This window comes from Falco punctatus, assembly GCF_963210335.1.
Source record: "Falco punctatus genome assembly, chromosome: 4".
NCBI classification, from domain to species: Eukaryota; Metazoa; Chordata; class Aves; order Falconiformes; family Falconidae; genus Falco; species Falco punctatus.
The window spans coordinates 42,714,058-42,728,250 of record NC_137583.1 but is presented as its reverse complement, the minus strand read 5'-3'; the positions used below and the strand labels follow the sequence as shown (position 1 = coordinate 42,728,250).

Below are 14,193 nucleotides of genomic sequence, written 5' to 3'. Positions count from 1 at the left end.
TTTCCTGTGGTTTCAAAACTGTGAATCAATTTGCTATAGACTCACTGTCTAATACTTTTGCACCTGCTTTATGTTCTCTTTTCTCAACTGATAGACCTGAAGTGCATTCCTACTTAAATTAAGCTATAGGTATTAGACTAAAGTAATTTTTCAGTTAATTCTAGACTAAGACAACCAGTCCTTTGGAAATTGCTGATTTTATGAAAGTACTATTCAAATGAGCCTGACAAAGCACAAAATGATTATGTGTGGTTATCTAGATTATTTTTCCAGCTCATTTTGCAGAACCAAAAGTTCTTAATTACTTTCTGTGGCTTGTGGCTCGAGTCTTGGGTCAGGCATCAGCAAATCACCATTTGTGTTTATCTTTTGAGCTTAGACTAAATGCTGAAATATTTCAGCATGATTTATTGATAGGAAATAGCCAATGACTCTTTCTTCCCTTGGATCTAGAAGCCATTAGATTCTGGGATGCAATGTGTTCTCCACAGACCTCACTCTTTAATAAGGCAGACCTTCAGAGCTGTAGAAAGCCTTCAGATAACATCCACTACACTGCTTAAAGAGAAAACAGAACCCCAACAACAACCCTAAAACCAGACAGCTCTATATTACTACGGAGGGAGTTGAAGTATCTGTAAGTTCCTACCTTGATTTTTCAGTTCAGAGTCATCGTTTTCAGTGGTAAATAAATGTTCTTCATAACCATGGCACCCTTCCTTCCCTACAACTGAAATGAAGGAGATGCAGTGGTGCTGGGGCATGGGCAATACTAATTATGCATCCAGCATCTTTCCCAATGGCACATTAAAGTATGATTTTGACTGTCAAGTGCTTCACTGTTTTCCAAATTATTTTGTTAGGGAGCAAATTTCCTGGTAGTTCTGGCCTCTTGAGAGGGAAGAACAGATTTTAAAGTCTAGGTTCAGTCTTCCTTTGCAATAACATCTTTTGACTTTGGGCTGTTAAAAATGTGTTCCTTCATCACAGACCACCATAGAACTTCACAGGCTTCCTGTGAGCTGAACTGACAGAGAAGATGTTTTCACATAAAGCCCACTTTTTTTTCTTTTAAATAATTGCCAAGTGCTTCTTATAATAGGAAGTAAATGAATATAAACAAAATTACAAAATATAATCAGTCATCCAGTCACAGCAAATGACTATTTGCAAGTATGTATCCTGTCAAGAATAAAGTTGTTAAAAATTATTTTTCTTAAACTACTTTAGGTTTTTTTTTAATTATTCCTTTCCATCCATTTCAAGAACTTTTTATCTTCAAACCTGCTTTAAAAAGGACCAACGTGTACTGATGAATTCTGCTGTAAGCACTTTAATATTGAAAAGTAATTGCTGTACACATACAGCAGCTGCTGGAGGGACAGATAAAATAAGCGTGTTTGTGAATTATTCCATCCTCTTTCAGTAAAGAATTGAAAAATAACATGTTGCAGTCCTGTGACCTCTGAGAGTGTATCTGCATGCAAAGAAAAGCCATTCTTATTTTAGCTTTCACAACCACACTTCTCACAACATCCATACCATCAGACTGATCGTACAGTTGAGGAATATTCTAATGATCTTGTTCACATGATATCATTTATACAAGGTGATCTCAAAACCATTGGACTTACCTCCTATTAACATCTGAGAATTAATTGGTGGGTCTCTTGGTGAGCCATTTGGTTTGAAGGACCCACAAACCTGCTGTAGTAGGCATCCTGTATAACGTACATAGAATGTTCTGACACTAACACTGTGCATGTGGTTCCAAAAGAGACCTTACTAAATCATTAAATGGATCTTACTGAGCACTGAATTTTAATTGCTCTGGGGATACTGGGAGAGAATAGCATTGATTGACTAACTTTATATAAGTTTATTAAGAGTTGTTAATCTAATATCTAATTAAGGGGCTTCATTTTACTTTTTGTATGGCGTATCTGTGATTTCATTAATGATATTTTAAATGTCCCTTTTCTAACCATTTTAATGGACCAAGATGAAATTCAAAACATTACCGTGTACTGAAATGTTTTCTTTCTGGAGCCAATTTTTCAAACATGGTAGTTTCAGACAGCTAAATTCGGTCAGCCACAAAGCAAATGGTGGTGAGATACAAACGACCTGAAAGGAGGGAGCCTGACTGTTTGTGACAGAGGTGACGGTACATTGTGTGGGAAGACGTAGGATTAGGTAGCTTTGTGCAGTACAGGTTCTTTTTGTCTGTTGTAAGCCTGTCTTCATTACAAAATTTTTGCAGATCAAGGTAATTCAGTATGATATAGAATACCCTAAAGAAGGGAGGTTAAAATAGAACAGGCATGGAGTCCAGTTGAGGTAGTGGGATGCCCTCCTGAGAGTGAGAAGTCAATTGAGAAAGACGCAGAAGTACTTTGAAAGAACAATATCCTAGCAAAATTACTTTCTGTCCTGCAGAACCTCCATATTACAGATTGTGATCCTGTGAAAAAGTGAATCTTAACATTAGTGTCAGTGGATCAGGATTTGTTATCTCCACCTGTGTGTGTCCCAGTATCTATAAGACTGGGGCTCAGGATGGGGTCAAAGCAGACTAGAGACAGTTGTGAAGATTTCCTTTTAACTCATGTGCCCAGAATCAGAAGAGGATCAGTTAGATTTGGATTTCATTCACAGGAGATTCTGCACACTAAGGGAACACAGCTTTTTATCTCAGAAGAGAAAGAGCTGATCAGGTAGTTTAACAGAGTATGTCTTCTAGCTTTGGAATGTCTCTATTGAAAAATGTAATATTGCTGGATATTTTTGGAATACAAATTACTACCGTGGTGCATATGTTATGGTTGGATATCATGTTACACTAGATCTACCATCAGTTTTTAATGAAAAGGTATAAAATAATATACATTTCAGAGCATGTTCCAGGGAGGGTATTTTCCTGTGGTAGCTATAGTAAACGACAACGAAATGTCAGGTAGAGTGAATTTAAAGAGGGGATATAAAGCTATAGAACCACTTCTGGCTAGACTGTCTGGGGGAAAGGATGTATTTTGAATTGCCTATGGCACAAATAAAATGTGAGGCTAAATCCCATGTGACAAAATGCTGGAGAGCCATTAAAGTTGAGTATTCCCATATAAAGACATAGCTGGCATAAGATGAATAACAAATAATGAGAAGATTAGCATATCCAGTTTATTTATTGATTGTTATAATAGAGCTAACTAAGGGTAGAGATGTTTTGTACTACATCTATAATGATAACCTTTGGTATGAAGGTTCTAGTCTAAGTAACCAAACAAGAACTTTAACAGCTTTAAGTACTGCGTTTCAAGTAGACAATGGTGATCAACACACTCAAACTCAAAATCTGGTTGGCTCTCTCAGTTGTCTCATTGTGTCCATGAAGAAATTTTAAAGGTACAGAAAATACCCTGATCAGACATTTTAGTAATCAGGACATTGATTTATGATATGTGAAAGAAGTGATTAAAAAGTACTTAATTATTTAGAGATCAAGTATGTAAAAACTATTTGAATTTACTTAAATGTGTCATTGAATACCGCTTACTCTTAAACCTGCTTGAAATAGTAAGTTGGAGGATCGCTATCAAGCATATCATTCTATGCAAGCCTGATCAATTAACTATCTGTAAGGAAGAACCCAGGCTGTGAGTGATGTTAGTATCTAGGAAAGCTTGTCTCATAGGAAGGTTTATTGAAATTCATCTGGGCATCAGCTACCATCCTCAGCATGCGTCCAATGTATAGCATTCAATTCCAAAACCTTTCTAGTTTGTCTCCACTAAGATATGTCCCTCATGACCAGACGTGCTAAGATTTAAAAATCAGCCCTGGACAAAAAAAGCAGAAACTCCAGCAACAGCAAACTGAGTCTTGCACTTCCTACCATAAGAGGCTTCCTACGGAAATTTTAAATGGTATTTGTTAGTTACTAGCTTTTACTCTGATCTTTTAAGTCATCATGTTTTTTTTGGTCACAGACTTTGAAGTAATGTTACTAGGCAGAAAATTTAGTCCCTTGCTTAATTAATAAAAGTTGATTAAAGCTTGTGTTGCAAGGATAGTGGTAATGTCGTAAAAGACGTTATTTACTTCATATCAGCATCCTAGGCAAATAGGTGAGATGTAAAAAATACAAGGATAGTTTCCACCATCTGCAAATTTCTGGAAAAAAGCTGATAATTAGCAGAGTGCAATCTGAGCTGGGTACATCTGTGTGCGTTTGTATTAAATGTTCTAAAAGACCATTTCAGTACAATGCTTCAAGTTACTGTCTGTTTTTATGGTCCACAAGTCTCAACAAACACACAGGAGAGTAAATGTTTTTTTCAAAACTAAGCTGCCATACTCACTTAGCACAGATTTCATTTTTGTAGAAAAAGATGGGCTTAGTGGCACTAATTTAATCTACTGAATTGATAGCTTTTAGGAAGTTTTAATAGTGGATGGTAAAATTCCTCTTGGCTCCTGGCTCTCTTCCTCTTGGATACAGCATTCCAGGGTACATGGTCTGCTCCAGCTGCTCCGGCAAACTGTAACGAGGCAAACTGCATGATGGTGATTCTGCTAGTTTAGCGTATATCATGTTTTTCCTGAGGAAAAAAAGATGAAAGAAAAAAAAAAAAAGAAAAGAAAAAATCCCAAGACCCTGGGCTCGAAAACGGTCATGGCATGAAATCAATTTTGTAAATGTCAAGACATTGGACTGGAATTTTCCAGGGAGTCTAAGAGCATTAGCAGCTCAAATCCCATTGAAAACCTACTCTATATACTCTGGACATATTACAGAAACAGAAGCTCTGTGAAAACAGCTGCCCTGGAAATGCAGAATATCCCTTGGAGAGAAGCCTTTGAACTGAGGTCAGCCTCAGTACAGGGCTGCGGGGGGGGGGGGGGGGGGGGCATGCCCCTCTGGACAGGGCTGGATGTGCGCAGGGATATTGCCCTCCCTGTTGATCTGGGTGTAGCTGCACCACAGTTGACCCTTTAGGCAGTGAGGTAAAAGTGTGTGTAGTGAGAAAGGTGTTATTTACCCCTTTAAAGCATCCTGGGCAAATAGACAGGATAAATATGAAAATATTTCACTTAAAAAGAGCAGCTTTCACCCTTCAGCTGACACTCACCAATGTTCCTTCAAAGCACTTGAGCGGAAGGAGGGTGTGTGCTCACACAGCCTGCCTGTCAGCGCTTCATCAGGCAGAAACTTCTCAGCTAGCATACTGCTTGTCTTCCCTTCTGTAGTACTTAAAACATGATGTGAGCAAAACTCCAGGACCCTCTTTTCCTCAAAAATGTATATTTGTATATACAAAAATACGCATATAAATACATGTATATGTAAACAACCTTTTTTTTTTCTCCTGACATTAGTCATAAAATTAGGATGATGTTTCAATTTTGTGTTTTACCGCAGGGTGTTGTAGCTCGGGTGTTGTAGCTCAGGTGTTTCCAGCTCCAGTCTTCCCTTAGACAAGATTCCCACTTCTGGCTGTATCTCCCATGTTTCGCTGCATTCGCTGGTACATGAAGGAGGTCACACTTGAATAGTGTGCTTGCTTTACTTCATATATTAAATAGTGGTATTTCTTTTCCACCTCCCAGGCACCTGGAGATTTCAGAAATGAGCTGATGTATTTCGTAGGTGCATCTCTATATAGTAATTGGCGATACAGCCTTGTTCAAATCCTTCAAGCCTTTAAGTCACACAAATACAAAAACTGGACAGTAACTTATTTATTTTTTTTTAAATCATGCCAAAATCTCAAACAACATTTGGTAGCCTTCAATTATACTCCATTGATTACGGCTGAGAAAGAATAATTGCAAATGGCTAGAAAAGAAAGTTTTAAACTTGCATGGTAATTGTTTTTAAGCATCAGTCTGCTAAGTGTAATGCTAGCTCTTTACATGGAGGATACTCCTGAAAGAAATGTTATTTTCTCTAATTTTATTCTTTGATTGAAATTTTTCCTATTTCTCATAAAAAGAAGCCAGAAATCTGATTTCAGGGAAATAACCTGTTGAGGTTGATTGTACGTCTCTGAGGGCTATGCTTGACTCTGGTTCCTGTTCATTAGTAAACCAGCTGCTTGGATGTGTCCCAAAGAAACATTTTATGCAATTCGTTTTAGTAATTTTTATGAAGAAATTCTGTTGATGCAGGTTCTTAGTTCCTCTCCTCCCTATAGCATCTGAGGGCTGGACTTTTATTCCAGAGTTATAATTTGTACCACAGAGAAAAATATACTCAAGAACACTACATATTCTGCCTCCTATTCACACAGTGATAGGTTATGTTTTGCTGGAGTTGAAAGTGTTATTTAAAAGCATGGTAGGATTGATGTTCCTAATATTGCTGTTGGAACGAGCAAGTGAACGAGCAGAATATGTCTGTGATGTCTTTGCAAAGGTGATGTACAATATGCATGTGTGCACATGTGTATTTAAAGACAACTGTCAAAATTTTGCTTTTAAGACTGTAACCAATTTATCTGATCTCCATTAGTGTTTTTTTATATATATATATTTAGAAAACAAATACCTCTGAAACAGTTTACATAAAGAATGAGCTTGTTCTTCAGGTTTTTACTACTGTGGCTTCCTCTTCATCACTTAATCTGTTCTGAAGCAATTTTTTGTATTTAATTTCTGCTGTAAGGTAAGACCCTGTGTGTGCTGAGTAATGCTGTTTGTGTGTAGTGAATGTTTTATAAAAGATGTTAAACATAATGAGCAAAGGCAGAGCACAGTGGTAGCTGTAGTGCAAAAATATTAGCAAATGATATAACTGTCAAATCAAATTAAGTATGATATAAATAAAGGTGATATAAATATGATATAAATACAGTTGTATGCAAAAAGGGAGTTCAGGCATGTAGCTGTTTGGTTGCAACTAGTATATTCAACTGATGTCAAGTATATTATTTCAGCATAAAAAGCATCATTTGCATTTGTTGTGAACTCAGTGAAGTTAATGAACTGCAATCCTATTACTGGGAATTTGGCTTGAGTTTTCAACAAAAATAAATAATACCACCTTTCTTTCATAACAAACTTTACCATTCTGGATCTTAAGCTTGTGTAAATAAATGGAGGCCAAGTATACATCCTAAGGAAAGAGAATTGGATGTGACATATGTGTTTCTGTTCCTAGCTTTAGTCCCCTGCTTTTACAGGTGTGCTTGGCACATCTCACTCACAATTAATTAGTTTCTCAAGCTCCATCCTAAGCTGTTCCTTCTTTTCACAGCCATACAATCCTGCTGGTTGTAAAACTATTTCAGGTGTCCGATCTAAAGGACTAGATTATAGTCCTTTGTTCCTATGCCAGTATTTATCTCTGGCTGCTGTCACCTTCTGAGCTTTCACTTTGCCAGTTTTGCTGTTCAGATAAGTTAGGAGGATCTCCTTTCTTCTGGTTGCCACTGTTCCTCTCCTCTGTAACTATAACAATTGGATCTAATCTTTCTTGATGTCAAGAACATCAATATTGGTATGATTCTGTATTATCTACTTGGCCTGAATACTGTGACTTTTAACACTAGCCCGTGGCTTTTTGAACGATTGGGTTTGTTAATACTCCAGGCGTACCTGTGAATGACATAATCCTGCCACATGAAGAACACGAGCCCAGTGAAATTTGCATTAGAACAGACAACAGTAAAACTTTTTTTTTTTTTTTTTGATAGCAAACTCATAGTGGTTTAAATTGGTGGTAAGAATTATATTGACAGATCTAGCTACAACCTGGTTTTGGAAGCTGACATTTATTTGATTATAATGAAACAAAGATTTTGAGGGTTTCCTATTCTTCACAGCTAAGAAAACTGTTAATATTCTAAGGGAGGCTGAGAGGATTACTGTGTGAAAATATGAAAGGTATGAATGGGGGGAATTAACAGCAATGGCAAGAAGATTCATTATTGAAAATATTGTATTGGAAAGTTAAAGAATTTAAGTTATCTCTGACTGGAGGAGGTGGGTGTCAGACTGCACCTGCAAAGCTGTTGTTTTCAAGTTCTAGTATTTCATGGCTTCGGAGTCCATGTCAGTCGTGTTTCCTAACACACAGGATAAAAATTGAGGTGATTCAGTGCTTAGCTCTGTAGTGTTCCCAGATGTTTACAAAATATTTTATTTGAACAGGGGAACAGATTAACTGTTTGCAAAGCACATGAAAGTCAATAAGAACTCAAGTAAAAGTCAACATAGATATTCCCAGAGCAATTGTTCTTCAAACCTGTTTAACTTTCTACTATAGTAAGAAGACAGGAGATGTCACATACCTCGACCTAAGTTTTTTGATGTTGTCTCCTGTGACTTCTTGTAAGCAGGATAGAGAAATACAGTTTGATAACAATAAAGTTAGATGGGATCAAAACTTATTGCGAAATGAGTCTCAGAGAACAGTTGTAAATGATTGACTGTCAGAATGGGAAGGCAGTAACCTGCAAGCTCCCAGGCAGGCTGCCCAGGTACTGCTCAATGTTCTCATTAGTGGCCTGAGCTAAAAAGAGTCTGTTCTTTACATCTGCAGGTGATATTGATATGAGGGCTTATGTGAAGAAGGTTTAATGTGAAGTGGGAGAACTGGTTCACAATTCTGTAAGAGCAAATAAGAAGAGCTGGACTTGGGTATGAACGATTACCTGTGCAGCAGGTTGGGGAATAGCAGGTTAGGCAGGTGCTCTGGGGAAGGGGATGTGAAGGTCCACGAGTGAGTTGCAGTTGAGTGAGGACCACTGGATTCTTACTCGTAAAGGTCATACTGGGAAATTCAAATAGGAAATTACATATATGAAATCACCCTTCCTTCCCCAGCCAACCTTTTTATGCCAGTACCTCACCTCAGAGATGAAAATAAGGCGTTGATTAAAAGGATAGTATGTGCATGCCTGGATCTGTAGCAAATACTGCCTTGAATTCCTGTTTGTTAGCTGACCTACCCTTCCAGGAAAAAGAAACTAAGAGTTTTAAACCAAGTTGCATGAAGTATTTAAGATAATAAAGCCAAGGGAAAGGTTTCACAACGATATAAGGAATCTCACATCTCAGTATGACTAAATTTTCTAAATCAAAAAGACTTAAGATTTCAGTGTTGTTTCTTCAGAACAAACATGAAATGGCAAATGTTGCCTGGGCACAGCCACATGTAGCTGAAAATCAGTCATGCTTTTTACCTTACAGTCACCATTTTAATTTCTGAACATTGCTTGTTTTAAGCTGATGAGCTGGTCATTATTTTTACTTTATTACTTCTTATAGCTGAGTTTTTCCTTGAATTGTGGATTTTATTGTTCAGTTTATTTATAGTACAAATTATAAGAGTCTTTACCGAGGTCCTTAATCAATATTTTAACTCATTTTCTTGCACGAAACTAGCTTGTTTTCCAAGACAAGTTTTTAGACTCACTGATTTTGAGGATGTCAAAAGTACGCTCAAGCCGTATGGTTGTTTTATAATTTGTACCAGAGTCCTTGCCATGCTCTGCCAAAGAGTGGGCACAACTGTGTTTCTCAAAGGTAACATCAGAACAGTTCCTCCCCGGAGCACAGCAGACTTGCAGGGTTTTTTAGCTTCTCTGTGCTATAAACCACACGCTTGGTCCCTGCATCCCTTTCTTGGCTGACTGATCTGTCTCACAGAGAAGCACCTTCAGCAACTGCATGAATTTGAATTCTGCAGCTTCCCAAGAGTCAGTCGTTGTTTAACAAAGAAGATATTTGAAATATAATGAAGCCTGTAGTGACTTTAGTTATGGACCTGTAACCTGCATCTCAAAAGCACAGCCTCCTTTGCAATCCCTGTGCATGCTGAATAATACTTATTTCTGAGAATTATCAGATAACTGGTTTAATTGGCTAGATAAACATATCTAGTTAGTAGGAACATGACCATAAAAGATGACGTGCTTCAACAGGCTGCTAGTCCCCTGGGTGTGAAATGGCTGAGGGCAGCTGGAAGAATTATGGCCAATGCTTAACCACAAGGGTTGTATCATTTGCTATGTTTTTATTTGTATTATCTGTAGTGAGATTTAGGTTGGGCTCTTTAGGCTAGAACCAAAAATGGGTTAGCGATAGTAATGCTGATTGCTGTCAGTTCTCATTTTTAGCTTTGTATAGATAAGGCTAGTTGGGTTATAGGACAAAATAAGGTTTCCAAAGAACTTCTGTGAGCGTAGGACTTCGATCTAATTTAATACCATGATTTTATTCACGCTCTGTGTGATATTTGTTGCCTGCCACTGACAATTTTGGAAAGTGACAAAGTAGTTTAAGTGCAAAGGGATCAGGAGGCTCCTCCAATATTTGCAGAAGCTGAGTTCTTTGCAGGAGGTAGCCAAGGGCCCTGCTGGAGGCCATGGTACGATGATTATGGATTGCAAAGTTTAATCTGTCTGCTTTCACACATCATGCACCAACTGTCGGCTGGACTTAATGATCTCAAAGGTCTTTTTCAACCTAAATGATTCCATGATTCTAACTACAGGCCCTGCCTACTGACCTTTTCTTGTTTATATCATAGAATAGAAAAAAAAAAAAGGAAAATAAAAATCCAAGAATACTGTCTAGCATAAGGAATACAGCAGTAGAAAAGGTGGTCCTTTTCCTGTCTCTGCCACTGGCTTGTGCAGCCCTGGGTGAATGGAATTTACTCTCTGTGCTCAGTATTCCCTCCTGATGGTTGGCTTTTTGAATGGGCAGGGTCCTGGGAGCAGGGACTGTGTGTGCTTCTATAAGGTGCACCTTGTGAAACCTGCGTTTGAATTTTGCAATGAAACAGCACACATGAGATAATGCACTCCCCTACACTTGTCTGCAAGCTGAAATGTAGGTCAATAAAGCCAGAGCAGTCATTAAACTGGGAAATAAATATAGAAGTAACCATTTCTATTTCTCAGAAATTAACCGGGCAAAATATATTGTTCTGTTTGGAGTTTATGGTTTACAATGCCTATTGCCACGTGAGAGTGAAGTAACGGCTGACAAAAATTTAGACTTTTAAATACAGTTAAATATTTCAATAAAACCTCAAAATTAGGGCTGTAGAAATTTAAATGGAACTTGCTTATCTTCTCTTTCATGGTCTGGTGAACTTCACGGCCTGATATTTCTTTCAAAATAGTGGAACTACGGCAGGCCAAAGCATAGCACTGCCATGAACAAAACCTACTGGTTTTCCCCAATGAGGTTTTGTTGTCGAGAAGCTCTGAAAGAGAAAGCTGGGGAAAGGGCAGAGGGAGGACGTGGTTACAGAGGCAAAACTAATAGAAATAAGTGAACCACTGGGGTTACCAGAAATTATTTCAGCCATTATAAGTAGCAGAAACAACAACTTCAATGCTACTGAAAGAATTTCCTGCTTAATAGTTCATGATTTTATTGTTGTTTTCTTTGACTATTATTGCTGCAAAGTAATGGCTTTTACAATCCATGGAGTGAGGTGTGTTATCGAAGCAGCTCACCTATATTCCTGAAGCAGCAGCTGTCTACTTGTGCTGTGTAATTCAAAACTGAGCCCTTTCGGCTGATGTGTTGAACAATTTCTCTTTTTGACTAGTCTGTAAAACTCCATTTACTGCAGGCAAATTCACACACATGCAGCCAGATGTGAATCTGCCAGAGACACTAGAAAGGAAAAGAATCTATTTGCCATTTTGATTCAGGGAAAAATTAATTTAAGAATATTATTTAAAAGACTTAAGAGTAGTTAGATGTTCACGATTCTGGTTTGATCAGTAAATGTTCCCTTGCCTTGTGCTTTTTTCAGCATCCTGAAACTGAAATTATGACTATAACCCCAGGGGCTCCTCAGGGGCCATGATTCAGCCTGAAGCCTTTGGTCTGACCCTTTGGGATTCAGCCTCGGGGCTCACTGGGACTCTGTGCTAATCTGCTGAGGACATCTGAGGCTAAGACTGTAATTCAGGTATCTTCTGTGCATATTTGGATTTTCATTAAAAAAATAACTAGACAATAACTAATTGTAACATCTTGGTGTGGATGAGCAGATTTTATTAATACAATACCCAGCAGAAACTGCAAATTGTTGCATGCATTAAGGGATGAGTGATGATAAATGCCAGCTGCAAGTTCATGAAGGAAATAGAAATATCTACTTTTCTGGACGGATGTCAAATCCCTTTCTTGGATCATATATAATCTTTCAAGAGAAGAGGCACTGTTTTTTAATCTAGACCTAATATCTGGTGAAGAGGGGAGGTATGGAAAGATGTTTTCAAAACTTTTGAGAGTTGCCAGGTGGGTTCTACTGTCAGTTGTACTCCATGGCAATCAGAGCTCTGGGCTACTGGTTTTATATATCTGAAGTGCCTGAGGGAGAAAATCTGAAAAGGTTTTGTATAAACTATATGTTGTCTACAACTTACAAACTCTGCAAAAATTGTCCAAAGAAAAATACTTTTTTTCATACTGTTATTTTCTTTGAGTAGTCTAAAAGTAAAAGAAATTTCAAAAAGAAGGCACTGGAAAAATCAACTACACCCCTTCAAACTTTCTGTACCTGTTGGAACAGCAAGAGTGAGCAGAAAGGTGCTAAAACCTGAGCAAAGCCGTACCGGTGTTCAGAAAGGTCACCCTGGTATATTGGAAACACCAATGTTACACTGGGCATTATATATGAATGGGCACATAGATGCCACTTGTCCTTGCACTGACATCTAATGGTGGATGGATAATGTCACCATAAGGCAATCAGTTTAGGAGCAACAAATTTTCCAGTTGACAGAAAGAAATTAGCTCTTCTTCTACACAATCATGCATCTCATGTAAAGGTCCACGCCTAAAGTGGATATAAAGTTATTCATCAAAAGCACAGATTTTTCTGCAATGACTGCAAAAAGTAGGTAGGATGTTGACATTGCAGGGCAGAGTGTGGTGAGCCCCACCTGCCAGTGTGAATGGGCTGTGGGACACAAGCTACAAATCCCCCCAGTCAGCGGTGTGGACGCATGGGATATGGCTGGCTCTACTTCCAGCAGCAGTGAGTTGTAGCAGGAGATGGAAGCCATGGCAGTAATACTGTTGAGTTGCCAAAATGAATGAGTAGCATCTAACTGAAAACTAGATTTAGGGCTAGAGCTGATCATGCTATATTTACTTTTATAATACATAATGTTACGTTATTCTATGCTATGCTGTGCTGTTATGTTGTGTTATTGTTTGAGTTACGGTGAACGGGTTTTAGAGCAAAGGAACTGGTGGTCACAGTGACTGTAATGCATTAGTAGTGCTAAGCTGCCATCTCTGAAAAGAATTCTTCCTACACCTTTACTTGTGGTAGCAAGCTGGACACTAGTTGGAATTTCCTGAGATAATTTTTGATATTTTTTTTTTTTTTACTTTTCTATTTTTATCTTGGAAATGAGAGTGATTCACAGATTTTTCAAGCAGAAGTCAATCAGGGCCATTGCTATTTTAGGCCTTTAAAAATTATTTCTCAAAATCAAGAACATAAATTAAATACACATCTCCTCATTTGGTAAGTGTCAAAGGTTCAAAGACATACAATTGCACACCGCTTCTCCTTGTGAATTTTGTAAGGCTTGAGCATATTTTGCTAGCAAAAGGAAAATTTAGGAAAGAAACTGTATTTAAGTGATGAATCTGTCTGGGAACTCCATGGGAAGTTGTTTGCATTTAAGAACTTCTATTCATGGGAATTCTAAAAAATAACTTTTAAACTTTTAGGTTTGAGATATGTGTTACATTTTTTATCTGATAGATTTTGATCCTTTTTTTTCTACTGGCTGAATAGGCATGAGAACATCTCTTTTCAAGAAAATTAGGGTTTTTAATCAAAGGTATTCAAGTCATATTGTTCTGGCTTAAATTTTTGTGGGGAAATAGTAAAAATTCAAACTCTTTTGTCTGGTTTTAGAAGGGTTGTTTCTCACTAGAAAAAGTTATTCTGAAGTCCAAGTTTAAAACTGAATGGCTGTTATTGTTTAAAAATAGAGCAGTTGTTTTCTTTTATTGGGTGTAATAGTAGTTTTAGGGAAAGATATTACATGTGGAAATATGAAATCTAGCCTATGTAATTTTCCACTGATACCACAGCTGCATTTCCTTTCTGCAAAAACTGCTGTCAATGAAATATTATCCCTGAATATTGAGCTGAAGAATGCAAACAGGCCAAACTTACGTAATAACAGACTGTTAAAT

The 14,193-nt window shown here is 37.7% G+C and overlaps 1 long non-coding RNA gene across 1 annotated transcript in view; it reads right to left on the bottom strand.

Moving 5' to 3' along the window:
* The window catches only part of LOC308062743, a 69,554-nt gene that overhangs the window by 37,468 nt on the left and 17,893 nt on the right, over positions 1 to 14,193 (bottom strand). The window contains exon 1 of the long non-coding RNA XR_013927668.1: positions 1 to 14,193. This exon is cut by the window's left edge and continues 14,765 nt beyond it; it is cut by the window's right edge and continues 17,893 nt beyond it. This is a non-coding gene — a long non-coding RNA (uncharacterized lncRNA).